The sequence below is a fragment of the Mustela nigripes genome, chromosome 4, assembly GCF_022355385.1.
Source record: "Mustela nigripes isolate SB6536 chromosome 4, MUSNIG.SB6536, whole genome shotgun sequence".
Taxonomy (NCBI): domain Eukaryota; kingdom Metazoa; phylum Chordata; class Mammalia; order Carnivora; family Mustelidae; genus Mustela; species Mustela nigripes.
Genome location: NC_081560.1, coordinates 22,813,751 through 22,833,895, shown reverse-complemented (window position 1 = coordinate 22,833,895; position 20,145 = coordinate 22,813,751). Strand labels below are relative to the sequence as shown.

Below are 20,145 nucleotides of genomic sequence, written 5' to 3'. Positions count from 1 at the left end.
TATTATACAGGATAAGTAAAACAGAGACAAAGGAAGAAAAGAAGAAGGTAACAAAACCAGGAAATCTTAGAAATCAAACCACATTTGTAAATACTATCAGACCACAGAAAAGGAAGTTATTTGAGATGAATATACTACCCTTAGCCATGCCTCCTAAAGTTCAGAAAGACTAATTTCACACAAAAATAAGCAATTGAGGCCAAATGCTATATACAAATATAGGAGAAAAAAGAAAATAATGAACCGAATATCTCTACAACGCAAGCAGGCCAGAAAACACATTTTTTAAAAAGTAGTCTACCAGAAAAATATAGAGATACTAGACATCCATCTAAATAAATGGGACATGATAACATTAAACAACAGCAGTATCTAAAACAACAACAAAAAACAGTCTAAAGTCCAAAGGAATAGAAGCCAACCTGAAAGAGCTCAATGGACGAAGATAAAAAACCTGGTGTAAGAAAATGGACTATACATAGTACTGGATTACAAACTCAAAAATAAAGCAAATGCCCATGAGTCCATACTGATGTGAACAATGATCAAATAACTAACTGCGAAGTTATTTGTAAGATGGAAGACGTCATTTTTACAAAAGAATGCTTAGTTAATAAAGGTAAGAAGAAATGAGAAAAACAGACAATTACTATTTCAACACCACAGTAATAACTGCTACAGGCGATATGCATAGATAGGGGATAAAGTGAGTGGGTGAACTTTAAAAAGAAACAGGATATATCAAAGTGTCTCCCTCAAATATTTATTGGTCTTAATACATGTCTACAAATTCTTGGACAGTTACTATTTAAGAGCTCCGATTTTTCTTCGGAGAGACGATGTAAAGAAACCTAAGACTACATGGAAAGCAAGAGAGGCCCAAATAAGTTCAGCCTCCCAGCCACATCTGTCAGTGTCAGGCATGTAAATGAAGCCATCTTAGCATCTCCAGACCAGCCCACCCACCAAGCTTCACGGAGCAGAATTATCAGCCACAGAGGCCCGCTCGAATCTATGACCTACAAAATTGTGAGATACAATGAAATGATTTTTATTTTTTTTTTTTATTTTTAAAAATTAAGTTCCACGCCCAATGTGGGGCTTGAGCTCACAACCTTGAGATCAAGAGTTGCATGCTCTACCGACTGAGCCAGTTGGGTGCTCTTGAAACAATTTTTAAGTCACTAAGTCCTAAGGTAATTTGTTTCACAATGGATCATGAGAACAACCAACCAAATAACCAAATATTATGTGCATCCTGACAAAAGAACAATGACAGGATCAAACTTGTGTCTCATCAAACCTCTGGATGTAGCCGGCAATTTACAGGATATACAGAGGAGACTAGAACTGCATCAGAACTATACATATGGCAAAATCCACAATGATCAATAACTCAACAGGTCAAATGGCCCAGATTCCTCAACAGTTAAAAAATCTAGAGAGAGAGAGAAAGAGAGAGAGAGAGAACTTACAGGTTGAAAGACACTCAAAAGGCGTATTTTTCAAAACAACAAGACTAAAAACTACAAAGGAACACAAAGAAAGGATTACTATGAAAGGACAGTGGTTACTTTCAGGGAGGGGAAGCAGTATGTCAAACAGAGCAACGAAGACTTCTGGAATGCCGAGAAAAGTTCTATTTCTTGATTTGGGTGGGTAGCTATAAGGACACCCATATACAGTAATTTACCAAGTTATAAATTATACATTTGCACCATCCCATTTTCTGAATCAGTGTTTAAGAAACAAAACAGAACAAAACAAACAAAAACTCCAATATTGCTGCTTGTTAAAACTAAACTGTAGGATGTCCTTCTCCCAAGTGAAATCTGTCAACTTACCAGATCAGGACTCTGGTAAAAAAAAGTTCATTGACTGCACCGTGTCAAGTTGTGCTTTAATCTGAATGGCAGAAACTAGTAAAAAATCTTTATTCCTGATTTAAATGTTTCCACCTCCTTAAAAGTAGAAATGTATAAGTGTGCCTGGGTGGCTCAGTAGGTTAAGAGTCTGCCTTCAGGGACACTTGGGTGGCTCAATCAGCTGGGTATCTGCCTTCCCCTCGGGGCATGATCCCAGAGTTCTGGGATCGAATCCTGCATTGGGCTCCTTGCTCAGCAGGGTGCCTGCTTCTCCCTTTGCTTGTGCGCATGTGCACATGTGCACACGCGCACACTCTCTCTCTCTGACAAACAAATAAATAAATAAATAAAATATATATATATATTTTAAAGTCTGCCTTCAGCTCAGGTCATGATACCAGGGCCCTGGGATTGAGCCCCACACTGGGCTCCCTTCAGCTTCTCCCTCACCCTTTCCCTGTGTGTGCACCTCCTCCACTCTCTCAAATAAATAAATAAACAAATCTTTTAAAAAAATAATAAAAATAAAATAGAGGTCTCAAAAAGGAAGCGTAGAACCAAAAGTCAAAACAAAACAAAAAGCCCATTTCCCTCTGAACTGTTAAATGTAGGGGTGGGGGGGGACGCCTGGGTGGCTCACTCAGTTAAGAGTTTGCCTTTGGCTTGGGTCGTGACCCCAGAGTCCTGAGACTGAGTCCCACATCAGGATCCTTGCTCAGCAGGGACCCTGCTTCTACCTCTGCCTGCCACTCCCCCTGCCCTGCACTTGTGCTGGGTCTCTCTCTGACAAATAAATAAATAAAATCTTTAAAAAACAAAACAAAGAAAGTAGGGGTAGGGATGCAAGCAGTTATTTTTCAAGCATCTTTTTTACTTTAGATTTCTCTTTAACATTTTATTTATTCATTTGACAGAGAGAGAGAGACAGTGAGAGAGGGAACACAAACAAGGTAGTAGAAGGGGAAGCAGGGTTCCCACTGAGCGGGGAGCCCAATGCGGGGCTCGATCCCAGACCCCCACAATCACGACTTGAGCCGAAGGCAGCCACTTAACTGACTGAGCCACCCAGGCACCCCTACTTTTTAAGAAGTAATCTCTACACCCAGTATGGGGCTTAAACTCACAAGCCTGAGATCAAGAGTTCCATGCTTTTCCAACTGAGCCAATCAGGTGCCCCAAAAGTAACACAGTCTTAAAACAAACAATAAGACAAGAAGGGAAACTGAAAATATCTTAACATAAATGAAAATGGAAACACAATATACCGAAGTTTATGAGATCCAGCAAAAACAGCACTTAGAGGGAAATTCATAGCCATACATATTTATGTTATTAAAAAAAGAAGAATCTTGGGACACCTGGGTAGCTCAGTCAGGTAAGCCACTGCCTTCAGCTCAGATCATGATCCCAGGATCCTGGGATAGAGTCCTACACTGGGCTCCTTGCTCAGCGGGGAGCCTCCTTCTCTCTCTGCCTCTGCCTGCCACTCTGCCTGCTTGTGTGCACACGCATGCATGTGCTCTCTCTGTCTCTCTCTCTCTCTCTGACAAATAAATAAATAAAATCTTTAAAAAAAAAAATCTCAGATCAACAACCTAACTTTACACCTTAAGGAAAAAGGAAAAGAACAAACTAAACCCAAAGCTAGCACAAGGACAAAAACAGTAAAATTAGAGCAAAGATAAATAAAATTGAGAACAGAAAAATGAAGATTTGATTCTTTGAAAAGATAAAAAAGAAACTGTCACACCTTTAGCTATCTTAACTAAGAAGAAAGTGGGGACTTACTATCAATTTTACAGAAATAAAAAAAAAGATTATAAGAAATACTATGAACTACAGTATACCAACCAACCGTACACTCTAGATGAAATGGACCAAGACTGAATTGAGAGGAAAGAGAAAAATTAAATAGACTATACTGCTATAACTAGTAAAAATATTTAATCAAAACCTCCCAGTAAAGACATGCCCAGGACCAGATCGCTTTACCAGTGTTTTCTACCAAACATTTAAAGACCAATTTTTCTCAAACTCTTCCAAAAAACTGAAGAGGAAAGAATGCGTCCTAATTTATTCTATGAAACCAGTACTACTCTAATACCAAAGCCGAAGATATTACAAGAAAACTAGAAATCAATTTAAATATTGATGGAAAATAGCCTCAACAACATGCTAGCAAACCAAACTCAACAGTATATTAAAGGATTATACACCAGGACCAACTGAGATTTATTCATGGAATGTGAGGGTAGTTCAACATAATTTAAAATTGTAATATACCACACGTTAAAAGAACGAAGGGGGAAAAAAGACAAACATCTCAACTGATGCAGAAAAAGTATGTGACAAAATGTAACACTCTTTCATGACAAAGATACTCAACAAACTAGGAAAAGAAGAATACTATCTCAATATAAAAAAGACCATGCATGGAAAACCCACAATGAACATCCTACTCAATGGTCACTGACAGCTTTTCAAAACTCTAAGACCAAGAGTAAGACAAGGATGACCACTTTTGCCACTCGAATTCAACACAGCACTGGAAGTTCTTACTGGAAGTTTCAGCCAAAGCAATTAAGCAAGAAAAAGAAATAAAAGGCATTCAAATCAGACAGGAAGGGACAAAATGACAGTTACTTAGATGTGGCATGATCTTACACATAGAAAACCCTAAAAATTCCCAAAAAACCTGTTAGAACTATTAGATGAATTCAGAAAGTTGCAAAATACAAAATCAACACCTCAAAATCAGTTTCTACACATTAACAATGAACAATTTGAAAAGGCAATTAAGAAAACAATTGCATTTACAACAGCATCAAAAAAAGAACAGAATACTCAGGAATAAAGGAGGCAAAAAAACTTGTACATTGAAAACTACACAACAGGGGCACTTTGGTGGCTCAGTCATTAAATGTCTGCCTTCAGCTGGGGTCCTGATCCCAAGGTCCTGGAGTTAAGCCCCGCATCAGGCTCCCTGATTGGCAGGAAGCCTGCTTCTCCCTCTCCGACTCCCCCTGCTTGTGTTCCCTCTCTCGCTGTGTCTCTGTCAAATAAACAAATAAAATCTTTACAAAAAAAAAAAAAAAAAAAGAAGAAGAAGAAGAAGAAGAAAGGAAAGAAAATAACACAACACAGGGCACCTGCATGGCTTAGATAGTTAAGCATCCCCCTTTGGCTCAGGTTGTGATCCCAGGGTCCTGGGATCCAGCACCGTGTCAGGCTCCCTACTCAGTGGGGACCCTGCCTCGCCCGCTCCTCCCCACCTGTGCTCTCTTTCACTAACGCACGTGCGCTCTCTAACAAATAAATAATATCTTTTTTTTAAACTATAAAACATGCTGAAAGAAATTAAAGATGACATCTATAAATGGGAAGATATCCTGTGTTAAAGGACTGGAAGACTGACTATTGTTGTCAATACTGTGCAAAGTGATCTACAGACTCAATGCAAGCTCTATCAAAATCCCAATTATGTTTCTTGCAGAAATAAAAAAATCCATCAATGAAATTCATATGGAGGGGGGCGCCTGGGTGGTTCAGTCAGTTGAGTGTCTGACTCTTGATTTCATTTTGGAGTAAGTTCCATGTCAGGCTCCCCACTCAGCTGGGAGTCTGCTTGAAATTCTCTCTCTCCCTCTGCCTCTACCCCAGTCTCTCTCTCCCCAAAAAAAAAAAAAAAAAAAAAAGAAAGAAAATTCATATGAAGGGGCATCTGGGTGGCACAGTCAGTTAAGCATCCGACTCTCGACCTCAGCTCAGGTCTTAATCTCAGGGTCATGAGTTCAAGCCCTGTGTTTCACTACTCAAAATAAAATGAAACAATATAAAATGAACATAACTGAGCATACTTTATAATGAACATATTCTATAATAAAATAGAACAAAACAAAGAAAAAGGACAAAAAAGAAAATCCATATGGAATCCCAAGGACCCCCAAATAGCCAAAACAGTCTTCAAAAAGAACAAAGTTGAAGGTCTTCTATTTCCCCATTTCAAAATTTATTACAAAACCAGAATAATCAAAACAGTACACTACTGCCACAAAGACAGATATATAGACCAATGTAACAGAGAGACTAGATATACACCCTCACAAATACAGTCAAATGATACTCGACAAGGTTGCCAAAACTACACAATGGGAATAGGAGAATCTCTTCAAACAGTGTTGGGAAAACTAGATACTTCTATACAAAAGAAAGGTGGACCTAGGTGCAGAATTAACTCAAAATACATGAAGACCTAAATATAAATCTGAAAACTGTAACTTTCAAAAGAAAACATGGGGCGGGGGGGGGGGGTGATAGCACAACACTGAACTTGATGGTGAATTCATGGATATGACACTAAAAGCACAGAAAACAAAGGCAAAAATAGACAAAAGGGACTACATCAAACTCTGAAACTTTTACATAGCAAAAGAAATAATCAACAGAGTGGAAAAGCAACCTATGGAATGGGACAGACTATCTGCAAAGCATATTTCTGATAAGGGGTTAACATCTGGAATATATAAAGAACTCCTACAAGTCATCAAAAAACCAAATAACCCAATTTTAAAATGGACAAAGGATTTTAAAAGATATTTCTCTAAGGAGGACATAAAAATGGCCAACATGCTTATGAAAAGATGGTCAACATCACTAGTTATTAGGGAAATGTAAAATCAAAGCCACAATTAGCTAACGCAGTATGGAAGTTCTTCAAAAAAACTAGAAACATAATTAGCATACAATCCAGCATTTCACTTCTGGGTATATATCCAAAAGAATTAAAAACAGAATCTTTAAAAGGTTACACACCCATATACACTGCAGCTTTACTCACAAAAATAGCCAAAGTTAAAACAACTCAAATGTCACCTGACAGATGAATGGATAAACAAAATGTGGGGTGGGTGTGTGTGTGTGTGTGTGTATAAAACAATGGAATATTACTCAGTCCTAAAAAATAAATGTTACATACTATAACATGGATAAACCTTGAAGACATTATGTTTTGTTTCGGTTTGGTTTTTTGAGGACATTGTTAAATGAATTAAGTCAGTCAGTCACAAGAAGGCAAATGCTACATTATTCCACTTACATGAAGTACCTAAAGTGGTCAAACTCAGGGCTGGGATGAGGGTTAAGTTGGATGTTTTTCAGTAGGTACAGAATTTCAGCTATGTAGAATGGGGGGGGGGGGTTGTTTTCAAGGGATCTATTATTCAACAATGTACACATGGTTAACAATATTATACTGTTCTCCTAGAAACTGTTGAGAAGATAAATTCATGTTATGTGTTTTTTGCCACAATAAAAAAGTGTGGGGGGAAAAAAAAGTGTGGTACTAGCATAGAGAGAAACACAAGACCAATAGAATAGAAAAGAGAATCCAGAAATCCAGAAATAAATCCTTGCATATATGGTCAAATGATTTTCAACAAAGACAACGGGACCCTTATTTTACATTCTATACAAAAATTAACCCCAAAAGGATCACAAACTAAATTCAGGATCTAAAATTATAAAACTCTTAGAAGAAAACACTGAGGGAAAAGTTTCATGAATATCAGATTTAGAAGTAATTCTAGGATCAAAAGCACAAGAAACAAAGGTAAGAACAGATAAACTGGGCTATATCAAAATTCAAAACTTCACTTATCATCAATAAGTATAAAAAGGCCACCCACAGAATGTGAAAAATATTTGCAAATGATAAATCTGTTAAGAGATTCATACCAGAATATTTAGAAGAACTAAACAACAAAAAACATCAAACAACCCAACTAAAAATCAGGCAAAGGCCTGAATAGACATTTCTCCAAAAAAGATACACAAATGGCCAATAAACACATGAAAAGATGCTCAATATCATTAATCATTAGGGAAATGTGAATCAAAAACCACAATGAGACAGCACTTCACTCTCTTTAGGATAGCTACTATCAAGATCAGAAAGTATGTTGGTGAGGATGCAGAGAAACTGGAAAATTGCACTGCTGATGAGAATTGAAAATCGTACAGTCACTATGGAAAACATTGCTCAAAAAATTAGAAATTAAAATACTGTGTGATCCAACAATTCTGCTTCTTAGTATATGCCCAAAACAACAGAAAGTAGGGACTCAGATATCTATACACCAATGTTCATAGCAGCATATTTCAAAAGAGCCAGAAGTTGAAAACTCAAATGCTAACTGAAAGATGAATAAACAAAATGTGGTACACACATATAATGATTTTTTTAAAGATTTTTATTTATTTATTTGATAGAGATCACAAGTAGGCAGAGAGGCAGGCAGAGAGAGAGGAGGAAGCAGGTTCCCTGCTGAGCAGAGAGCCCGACGCGGGGCTGGATCCCAGGACCCTAAGACCATGACCTGAGCCGAAGGCAGACACTTTAACCCACTGAGCCACCCAGGTGCCCCACATACAATGATTATTATTCAGCCTTAAGAAGGAAGTACCATTATAGGCTGTAACATGGATGAACCTTGAGGACATTGTCCTTAATGAAATATACCAGACACAAAAGGTCAAATACTGTATGATTCCACTAATATGAAGTACCAAGAGTAGTCAAATTCATAGACACAAAGTCAGAATTTTGATTACCAGACATTAAAAAGAGAGGATAAAGGGGAGAGTTACTGTTTGATGGGTACAGAGTTTCACTTGAAGAAGACGAAAAGGTATGGACATGGACTATGGTTATGGTGGCACATTAATGTGAATATATTTAATGTCTCTAAATGTACATTTTAATAGTTAAAATGGATGCCCCTGGGTGGTGCAGTCAGTTGAGCAACTGATTCTGGGTTTCGGCTCAGGCCATTTAAAGGTCCTGGGATCAAGCCCCACATCAGGCTCTGAGCTCAGCGAGGAATCTGCTTAAAGTTTCTCTCCCCCCTCATACCCCTTCCCATGCACACGTGCACATGCTCTCTCTCAAGTAAATATTTAAAAATAAATAAATAATATAGTTAAAATGATAAATTTTGTGTTATGTATATTTTATCACCAAATAAAAGAAAGAAACACAGTTTAGAATCTGCTCAATCTCTTCTTGGATTAAACAGATTTGGTCCAATTCTAAAGACCTGCCAGAAGCAAAAGATACCATGTCAGCAGGAAAACATCATTTATTATCCCTACAACTTTTCATAAACAATATATCCATTATCAAACAAAAGCAAGATAAAATAACAATAAAGGGAAAAGAGACAACAGAAAATAATGTACTTACATAAGGGAATAAGGGCTAAAACAACTATGATGTCTTAACTAAAGTGACAAAACTTAACATTACCAATAAGGGAACAAATTTTTATACTACTCCTGACATCTTTCACTGAAAAAGAATTATCAACCAAGTAGTATTCTTCCAAAAAATGTTTCACCTGAATGAAATCATGAGAAAATGATGAGATAAACCCAAATAGTGGGGCATATTAAAACAGACAAAATGGGCCCAGATTTGTTTTTTAATGTCACTATTATAAAAGAACAACAAAAATACCCTGAAGAATTAAAAAGACCAACTATAAGCAATGTATTTTCCTTAAATGGATCCTGGGTTAGGAAAAATTTTAAAGTAAAAGCTATTGGGCGCCTGGGTGGCTCAGTGGGTTAAGCTGCTGCCTTCGGCTCAGGTCATGATCTCAGGGTCCTGGGATCGAGTCCCACATCGGGCTCTCTGCTCGGCAGGGAGCCTGCTTCCTCCTCTCTCTCTCTCTGCCTGCCTCTCTGCCTGCTTGTGATCTCTGTCAAATAAATAAATAAAATCTTAAAAAAAAAAAAAAAGTAAAAGCTATTGAGAAATCTGAATATAGGCCGTGTATTAGAGAATACCATTATGCCAAAGTTAAATTTCTAGAGAGTAGCAATGGTTTTAGTTTAGAAAAATGTCCTTGTTCTGGAAAGACTTGTGTCAATGTTCAGGGGTACAGCATTATAACGTCTTCACTTCACTTCAAAGGTTAAAAAAAATACACTCAGAGAAGGACAGAAAAAGAAAGAGAAGCAAATGGAACACGGTCAAATTGAGGAGAAGGGTTATCAGTATTCACCCTACAGTTTTTTCAAGTTATGAACCTTTCAAAATACATAGTTGGGAAAAAATTAAGTAGGTGATTAATTTATTTGAGGAATTAGAAAACAAACTGGAGAACGTCCATTAAGAAACGTAATCTACAGGCGCCTGGGTGGCTGCCTTTGGCTCTGGGTCATGATCTCAGGGTCCTGGGATCTAGCCATGTATCAGGCTCTCTACTCAGTGAGGAGCCTGCTTCCCCCTCTCTGCCTGCCTCTGCCTACTTGTGATCTCTTGCTCTCTCTGTCAAATAAATAAAATCTTAAAGAAAAAAGGAAGAAAGAAAGAAAAGAAATGTAATCTATAAAAAAGAATCAAACTGAAATTCTAAAACTGAAAAATTAGTAACCAAAATTAAGAACCAAATGGAAGGGCTAAAACTATAAATTAGACAACTGAAGAATAGATTACTATGTTAGGAAGAGATCAAAAAAAGGAACAAGACCAAGGCACAAAATCAAAAAAGGAGAAGGGAAAAAATGGAAAGAATCAGAGCAACATGTGGGAAACAGTGAAAAACTTTAACATATGTATAAATTGAAATCCTAGAAGGAAAAGAAAAAAAATGGGGCAGAAGCACTACAGATAATGGCTGAGAAATAGCCAAAGTGGTAAAAGACACCAACCCATAGACTTAAGAAGCTCTGTAAACCCTAAGGACTGAAAAACCAGACCTAGGCACATCAAAACAACACTGTTAAGAAGCCAAAGAGGAGGGGTGCTTGGGTGGTGCAGCTGGTTAAATGTCCAACTCTTGGTTTTGGCTCAGGTCACGACCCTTGGTCATGAGATCTCAGCCCTGCATTGGGCTCAGCATTCAGGGCAGAATCTAGTTAAGACTCGCTCTGCACCCTCACCACTGTGCACACACACGTGTGCATGCTCTCTCAAATAAATTAATAAATCTTAAAAAAAAAAAAAAAGCCAAAGAGAAAAATCTAAAGGACCAAGAATGGAGAAAAATATATATATTACCTTTAAAAGAACAACAATTAGACTGATAGCTGGCTTGTCAACATTAACAATGGGAACCAGTATCTTCAAAGTACTGAAAGAAAATAACTACCAATCAGTTATTTTATACCAACAAAAAACTCTTCCAAAACACAACAAAATTAAGACATTTCCGACCATGAAGAAAGGGGTGCCTGGCTGAGTCAGCTGGTAGACCATCTGATTCTTGATCCTGGGGTCATGAGTTCAAGTCACACATTGGGTCTAGTGCTTGTTTGCTTATTTGCTTGTTTGCTTGCTTTGCTTACTTACTAGCTAACTAGAATAAATAAATAAATAAATGAAAAATTTTTAAAGAGAATAAGACAGCTTATGACCAACATACCCAAAAGGAAGAAAATACTAAAGGATGTTCTTCATGGAACAGGAAAGTAATTCTGGATGGAAACATGCTAACAGGAAGAAATGAAGAGTCAAGGGAAGATTAAGTACATGAGTAAATCTTTATGAACACTGACTATATAAAGTAATATCATCTTGTGGCATTTAAAACATGTGAATAAAAATACCTGAGAGGAGGTACACCTGGGTCGCTCCGTCAATTAAGCATCTGCCTTTGGCTCAGGTCATGATCCCAGGGTTCTGGAATCAAGTCCCACATCAGGATCCTTGCTCAGTGGGGAACCTGCTTCTCCCTCTGTGCTGCTTCCCCTGCTTGTGTATGTGCCCCTGTGCTCTCCCTCTCTGATAATAAATAAATAAAATCTTAAAAACCTGAGAGGAGTTCCATATCTAAGATGTAGCAAGTCAGAAAATACAGCTTTTGAGTTTAATAAACAAAAGCAAATAAACTACAAAATAACGTCTTTTTCTTTAAGATTCTATTTATTCATTTGACAGAGAGAGACAGACAGTGAGAGAGGGAACACAAGCAGGGGGAGTGGGAGAGGGAGAAACGGGCTTCCCGCCAAGAAGGGAGTCCGATATGGGACTCCATCCCAGGACCCTGGGATCATGACCTGAGCAGAAGTCAGATGCTTAAAGACTGAGCCACCCAGGCTCCCACAAAACGCATTAGAAACACATCTTAAAACGCATTAGAAAACTCAGGTCCCAGGGCAACCAAGCAGGCTGAAATCTAAAGAAAGACCTCCAAGGAGACAGGAGGCATGCACTGGCTCATCTGTAACATGACAAATGAAGACAAGACGACAAGACACAGGGCACCACATAACCAAGTAATAAAAATTCTGCTAAAATTATCAACAAATTGATAAAGGCTGCCTATGGATAGCATGAACATATAAAACCTCTGCGACTCAGAGACACAAAGGGAGTTCACAACCACCTACAGGCTCTTCTCGAGACCTCCCCCAAACATTCAGAACAAAGACTGGAGATAGGGCAAAAAAGACCAGAGAAAACCTCCTTTGGTTGGATGCTCCTGGACAGAAACCCTCAAATGTATAGAAAGCACAAAAAGATCCTCTCCCTTACTGAACAAAAGCCTCAACCTGTGTGGGGGCATTAAATCCCGTCACCCTCAAGGCACAGGTTAAGACCTATTGCCGTTTCAGAACAGTGCTAAGTCTCCTAACGCTGAGGGAAGGGCAAAATGAAAGTATCCTGCACTAGACCTGTCAGATGTAAGGTAAAGCAAGAATCCCATAGAATCCCAAGTGATCCCATGATCACTGAGAACGCAAACCCCACCACTGAGAACAGCAGCACTGGAAGTAAGACTATGGTAGACCAGGGAACAGAGAACATTCTTGTCCCCCACACCCCCCCACACAAATAACCACTAAACACATATTTAAACTACTGAAATACAGAGATAACAAGAAAATACTGGAGGCAGGAATCTTTTTACATGGGCTCCATAACAGCTCAACCGTAGAACTTTGTACTATAATTACTTGGGTCTTTGTTCAATTTTTCTAATAGACTGTGAGCTGTTCAAAGGTGAAGAACTATAACTATCTCTATATCTCACAAAATCCTTTGGCCGTAAGAGGTAAAGTATGTGTTAAATTATAATATGAAGCAAAATGACAATATATTATACTCTCCTAAGTCTCTAACACCCCTTTGCTTTCCCAATCATGAAAAAGCCCATCCTTCTACTACATAGCTAAATACTTTCGGATTGGGAATCAGCTCTAAGAACAGAATCCAAAACATTTAGCAAGAGAAAGGGCAACAGAGAATAAGCAAATCAGTTCTTTACAGATAAAGAAAACAAAGGCCCTGAGAGGATGAGACATTTTTCATTCAGAATCCTCATTTGTAGAACTTTGCATGCCTTGCACAGATGGGAGCCTTGGTTTTGTTTTATTTCAAATATAGATTTTGTTTTAGCAATGAGAAGAAGCTCAATAATTTCCTAGCTAAAATCCGAAGATTTAGACTTTTCAGAAAAGTTTCAGTGAAGAGAACCTTAAAATTTACCTAAAACAGGAATCTTTTGGAATGAGCTGATTTTAAAATATTAGCAGTATTTCTGAAATAGGAAAAAAGAGAACAGCACTTAACTCCAAGCAACTAAATCACATATAAAACCTGTATCTTTTAGGGACGCCTGGGTGGCTCAGTTGGTTAAGCAGCTGCCTTCGGCTCAGGTCATGATCCCAGCGTCCTGGGATCGAGTCCCACTGGGATCGAGTCCCACATCGGGCTCCTTGCTCAGCGGGGAGCCTGCTTTTCCCTCTGCCTCTGCCTGCCATTCTGTCTGCCTGTGCTCACTCTCTCCCCCTCTCTCTCTCTGATAAATAAATTTAAAAAAAAATCTTTAAAAAAAAAAAAAAAAACTTGTATCTTTTAATGCTCATTATGTAATTATCCAGGGTTGTTTTGTTTTTTTTTTTTTTTCACTAAACTAAAATACAGATGGCAGCTGTATGAATTTCACAGGACCCTTCTATGAGAAACTGTGAGAAGGATCACAGGATCCTTCTATGAGGACCCTTCAGAAAATTCCCAAATTGCTCTTTGTGCGAAAGGATCAGGGAGAACCAAAGTAAAGAGCCATCCTCTCATTTTAACCATCCTTATTTATCCTGATGCTGTCTCACCCAATGGTCAAATGTGCCTCTCTTTTCAAATACTTATCTTTCAGAGTAAGAATAAAATATAAAAGCATCTCTAAAGAAACCTAGCAAACTTAAATATCACAGCTACTAAGCAGACTGTCAATGAAAAATTACTTGGGATGATACTGCCAGTACTATACATTAAGGCGTCATAACTTATCACTTCACTTTAAATTCTAAGAGGGTTTAAGAATTGTTGACATCCAAAAACAAGTAATCTTATTTTGGTCACTGAATCATAAAGAAAATGCAACCAAATCCTGATACCCTAGACACTACAGTACATTGCTCATTGTACTTCCCCTCTGCTGAGCTGCAGACAGAAGGAAGATAAGGAAGGAAGGAAAAGGGATTCTTGACAAGGAGAGAATAAAGCACTTACACTTCATAGGACTTTCTAGCCACAGATGCCAGGTGCTACCCACTGAAATCCAGGCTTGGACTAAGCTCCACATTTCTGAAAGGACCATCTCAACCGAAGCCTGGGGCTCAGAGTCAGCAGGAGGAAGCTGCAGCTCCCACCAGCAGCACATTTCAAAGAGGCTGCAACAAGAGAACATTTTCCATTTAAGCATCTAATTCCAATCTCCCATTTCACAAAGCAGTAGCAGAACAAGCCTTTATATCAGTCTTTTCAAAAGATATTTCCATGACTATGTGATGAATATGAAACAGGCTATGGCCCAGCAGTCCTTTCACTAACATGCTCTAAGTCTTTCATTACACTTCACGGCAGATCCTAAAAGTACTTGCCCTTTCCTTTTCTTTAATGGTGCTCTGTTGCTCCAAGACTCCCTTCTACACCAACAGTTCTAAAACTGCTGAATCAACCTAAATCACTGAGCAGGCGGGCTGTCAACAATGCAAGCACATACCCAGACAGGAGCCTAAGGATTCATTAGCTGCTAAGAATTGGAAATGGATTAAGGCTGCTAGTTAATCCTACAAAAAAACTCCTCAAATTAAGCAGAATTACTTAAAATACTTCACTGAGGACAGAAGAGCTCTGGCAAATAGAAAATGAAGTTCTAGAAATATAAATATTCCAGTGAAATTTGAAAAGTAACACAAAAGTGTCAGGTTGCTGTACTTTCTTCAGCATTTCAATTAGTGAATAATATATTTACTACATAAAGACTTTTAAAGATTTACAGTACATTGGGGGAAGAAACTAAGAGTAAAAAGACAAAAAACTACCAGTCCAAGAACACAAAGCTTTGGACATATACCCTACAACAATGTGGTCAAGAGCTAGAAAACCAGAATTTCCCAAATCAAGAAAAAAAAAATCATTCCCATGAGACAGATTAAAAAAAAAAAGAGTAAATCTAATTTACCTGAAAAGAGAGAAAGGAACTTTTTAAGTTGGCCAACTATCTTGAGTCTTTGTATCTAATGTTTTATGAGGATTTTACAAATACAGGACAAACTATTACGTCTGTCACAAGTTACTTTCTGATGGTTTTCTTAGCAGGGAAAGAAAATTATTTGAAGGAGTATTAAGAAAAACTATGGCGCCTAAAAGATAACTACCTAAAAATTGTATTTTTCAAAATAACGTGTTTTGTAAGATGGCCTGAAATGCAGAAACCAAATGAAATGAACTTGGCTAAAATCTTTACCACAGCAGTGATAAGAAAACAACTCCTATCTTTAAAACCAGAGTGTAAATGAAATACAGTCACATAAAGCCACTAGTCAGCTCCCATACCCACAGAATACCCTTGTGTGCATTAAATAACTTTTCTGGAAGCAAAAAGGCTTATGTATAGAGACAAATTCAGTCAATTTAAACATTTTCACAGCTATCTCCACAATAATTGAATAAATAATTAATAGGGAGATACTGCTTCCCTTAGGGGAGGGAAGAGATTCCTAGCTAAAAATACTTCTTTAAAAAATCATAAGCTATTTAAAGTCCACAAGAAACTTCCAAACACTCTTCAAGTCAACTTTCGGAAGACTGTAGCACTCATATGCACTGTTCTATCTTGATTTCAATGAAGGGAATCAGTAAGACCAAATGACAGCACTGAATCCTGTGGCCTCCTCAGTTTCTGACAAGATCCCCCATGTTTCTGGAACAAGCATTTTTGAATAATTCTGAGCCCTAATGAACACTGTCAAATGAAATCTGGCTCAAATTTGTGACTGTCAGTCACGCATAATATGGTACTGAGAAATCTTGCCAAAATATTTTCATTACAAGTGTAAGAAAATCCCTATCCAGGATTTAAAATCCTCAATAACCTAAGTACATGAACGTTAACCTCAAGAATGGCCCTGAAAAGAGATAAACTGGATCCATAAAATCAACTTTGCGAGTGACGAAAGCATGCATTCCTTAGTAATCATATTACTTGCCTGCTTGCCGTGGGCCTTACTAATTATACTAGGCAGTCCTATTTTAAAAGTAGGAAATGCCAAGGTTAAAACCATGTGAAACAAAGCTGAGGTAAGTACTTCCTAAAAGCCAAAAATATAGAAAACGTATTTCCTTTCATCACTGGCCTCTATTCCTGCCCATGTGAGCCAAGTTTTATAACAACTCGTATAAACCAGAAGAATGAGGACATTATCAGACATGTTAAGCATATGTTAACACTACACTGAAGATTCAAGTTTTTCAATCTTATATGAATGTGAAATGTCTAGCTTAAAGTATTCTTTACCAAAAAAAAGCACTGAAGTTAGAAAACTCTGAATCCTTACATAAAAAACATGTATATTTTCCGGTCTAATTCCAAATACATTCTTCTATTCTAGGGCTATTTAGATATTAGAATACTATGGCTGAAACAAAATACAAGAAAACAATGAATACAGAGGAAAAACTGAAAAGAACCTGTGGTATGGGCTTGAAAAAAAAATAAATACATAATATAAACTCCATTAACAGAAAATTTCTTACCAGAAGAATAAAAAACAATGTTTCGTAATATTGTCATTTTGGAAATTCGACCAAAAAGGAAAATTAAGTCAGTATTTTTAAGAAGTTCTGCATGCCAAACACTGCAAAATTTTCTCCTTTAGCAACACTATGAACTTCCAATAAAGAGAAATAAAGCTTCTATTTGAGACTTCACCTGTACAGCAGTAAAACTCTCGGGCAGTTATTTCAGTACTAGGGTACACACTAGAAAAATACAGGAGAGGTAATCTGAGCAATCTCAACTTCCTATGAATTAAATTTGTTTTTAAGTTCAACAGAGCTTAGAATTCTGTTAACATCTGGAAAACAGTATGGCAGTTCCTCAAAAAAAAAAAAACAAGAAAACAAGCAGAATTACTGTATGACCAGCAATTCCCTTTCTGGATACATAACTGAAAAGAACTGAAAGCAGGACTCCAGAAGGTCTTTGTATACACAGGCTCATAAGAGCATTATTTGCAATAGCCAAAAGGTAGCAGCAACCCAAGTGTTCATTGCCAGATGAGTGGATAAACAAAATGTGGTACATACATTACTATTCAGCCTTAAAAGAGGATGAAATTCTGACAAATGATATACCATGGATGAACCCTGAGGACATTATGCTACATAAATAATCCAGTCACAAAAGTTCAAATACTATATGATTCCGTTTATATGAGGTACCTAGAGTAATGAAATTCAGAGAGATAGAAAGCAGGTTGCTACGGACTGGGGGACGGGAAGGGAAAAATGGGGAGTTAATTATTTAATAAGTAGAGTTTTATTTTTACAAGATAAAAAAATTTGGAGATGGATGGTGGCGATGTATGCACAACAATAATGTACTTAAACCCATTAATCTGTACACTTTACAGTGGTTACATGGTGAATTTTATGTTATGTAGATTTAAATGCAATTTTTAAAAAGGAATGATCATGAATGAACCTTAAAGACATAAATGAACCTAAATGAAATAAACAAGACACAAAAGTACAAACAGCCTAAGATTGTACTTATGTAAGGTCCCTGGGATAGTCAAATTCATAGAGACAAAAAGTAGAATGGTGCTGCCAAGGGCTGGAGAGAAGAGGGAATGGACAGTTATTATTTAATAGGTACAGAGTTTCAGTGTGGGAAGATGAAAAAGTTCTAGAGACCAGTGGTGGTGATGGCCGCACAACATGAATGTACTAATGCCACTACACTATATACCTAAAAATGGTTACTTATGTCATGAATGTTTTACCACAGTTTAAAAAATATATATGCAATCTATTTTCCATCTTCCTTACAGACATCAGTGCAATCAACATGAAAAAAAATGAAGAACTATCTGGAAAGCTTTGGAAGAAAACTGTGTTATAATTAGAAAATGCAGCACTACCCTGATAATTTTATATCCTGAATTGCACTACCAACTCTGGTCCAAAGCCTGGGGAGACAAGAAATAAACTAATCCAAACATGGATGAATGCCACCGGCTAACAGACTACCATGCCAACATAAATACCATCACAAATTCTCACTCACAGTCTCCAATACACCAAAGATATGCAATATCTGTATCTGCACTAAGACTTGGAATGTGGCAAATAAGGAACTGATTTTAACTTTGATTTAATTTTAATTCATTTAAGTAACCACAATAGCCATCTGGCTAAGGGCTACCATAGTAGATGACCCAGCCAGACTGTTAAACTCTGGAATAAAGGTCTCTGGTTTTCATCATTTATGTGTTTCCAGTTTTCAGCAATGCAAGGCATATAGTATTCTTGTTCATTGAATTAAATGACCCACAGAATCTGTAGATGAACATTTTATCTTTTCTAGAAGGCTTTCCTTTCAAAAGCATGCCATGTTTTAGGAGTCACTTAAATGGAGGATGAAAGCATAAGCATAAAAAAGCCCAGATTTTCAGGTAAGTCAAGTCAATAACTGCAATTGCTAAAAGAAAAACCAAAGACCCTAGGTTTTTTGAACTAGGCTAAAGAATCAAATTCCAGAGAGGAAAATTATTAAGAAAGAAATGCGAAGCTGACATTCCATGACCCATGACTTTCCCGACAGGATATTTAGAAGAAAATTCCCAAGGATATGTGACAAACCAAACATGACGATGTCAACTTAGTCCATCAGAGCATTTCATTTGATTGATGCTTTTTATGATTTCATCATTCCTTTTCAGTTTCCAGGCTGAATATAAAATTTTTGAGCTAGGGGCACCCAGGTGGCTCAGTGGGTTGAGCCTCTGCCTTTGGCTCAGGTCATGATCTCAGGGTCCTGGGATCAAGTCCCGCATTAGGCTCTCTGCTCAGCGGGGAGCCTGCATCCCCCTCCCTCTCTGCCTGCCTCTCTGCCTACTTGTGATCTCTCTCTCTGTGTCAAATAAACAAATACACAAATCTTCAAAAAAACTTTTTTGAGCTAACCTCTGACCAACAGCTTATCTCTATAATAGTCTCCTTATAATCTAAATTACAAAATTAGAACAAATGCGCAGCATAATTCATTAGCTGTATAAAGAGATAGTCTTACCTTCTATTGCTTGCTTTCTACATGGTCTCCTCACTTGGGTTACCAGAGTGGACAAAGTGTTCAGAACGGTTCCCTGTTAGATAGGCTTCCTTTAAGATCTGCCTCAAAATAACTTGCTTTATTTTAAAATACTCTGGATATCAGCGATACCTGCCTATCTCACACATTGAAACAATGGCTTTAGGCTGTTTCCAAGAATTTTTTCAGAAAAAAAAAAAAAATTGAGTAATGAATATAGATTTTTGGCAAATGGTTATTTTATATAAATACCAGAAAAAGAGAAAAGATGCTAACTTATATAACATGGACTAAACCACATCTAAATTATATCCTTAAACCAAATCTATTGTCACCAGGTCATTAGAATGCTACTAAATGGCTTTAAGATTAGTGAAGTGAGAGTTAGAGGGAAGTGATAGGTCTTTCCAAAATGTGTATTCTTCAGAACGGTTTTCCAACAAAACAGGCAAATCATTCCTTAACAACAAACTTAAAATTAAAACACTATGCCTTTTACTACACTAGAGCAGACTTTTAATCTGTATTTAGTGACTACTTTGAGAAAGCTTTATTGAGTCAAAAAGTTCCTCCCCCTTTCTGTATCCAAATCTTTTAAAGAATATTTATTCATGGGGCGCCTGGGTGGCTCAGTGGGTTAAAGCCTCTGCCTTCAGCTCAGGTCATGATCTCAGGGTCCT

The 20,145-nt window shown here is 37.5% G+C and overlaps 1 protein-coding gene across 2 annotated transcripts in view; it reads right to left on the bottom strand.

The window, feature by feature from the left end:
- Window positions 1–20,145, bottom strand: part of TNPO3 (transportin 3) — an 88,219-nt gene that overhangs the window by 61,577 nt on the left and 6,497 nt on the right. Inside the window, exon 2 of one of the 2 annotated variants that reach the window (XM_059396433.1) lies at window positions 14,380–14,540. The exons of the other annotated variant lie outside the window; for it this stretch is intronic. The gene's annotated coding sequence lies outside the window, so the exon portion shown is untranslated. The remainder of the gene's footprint in view (window positions 1–14,379; window positions 14,541–20,145) is intronic. 2 annotated transcript variants of the gene reach the window in all.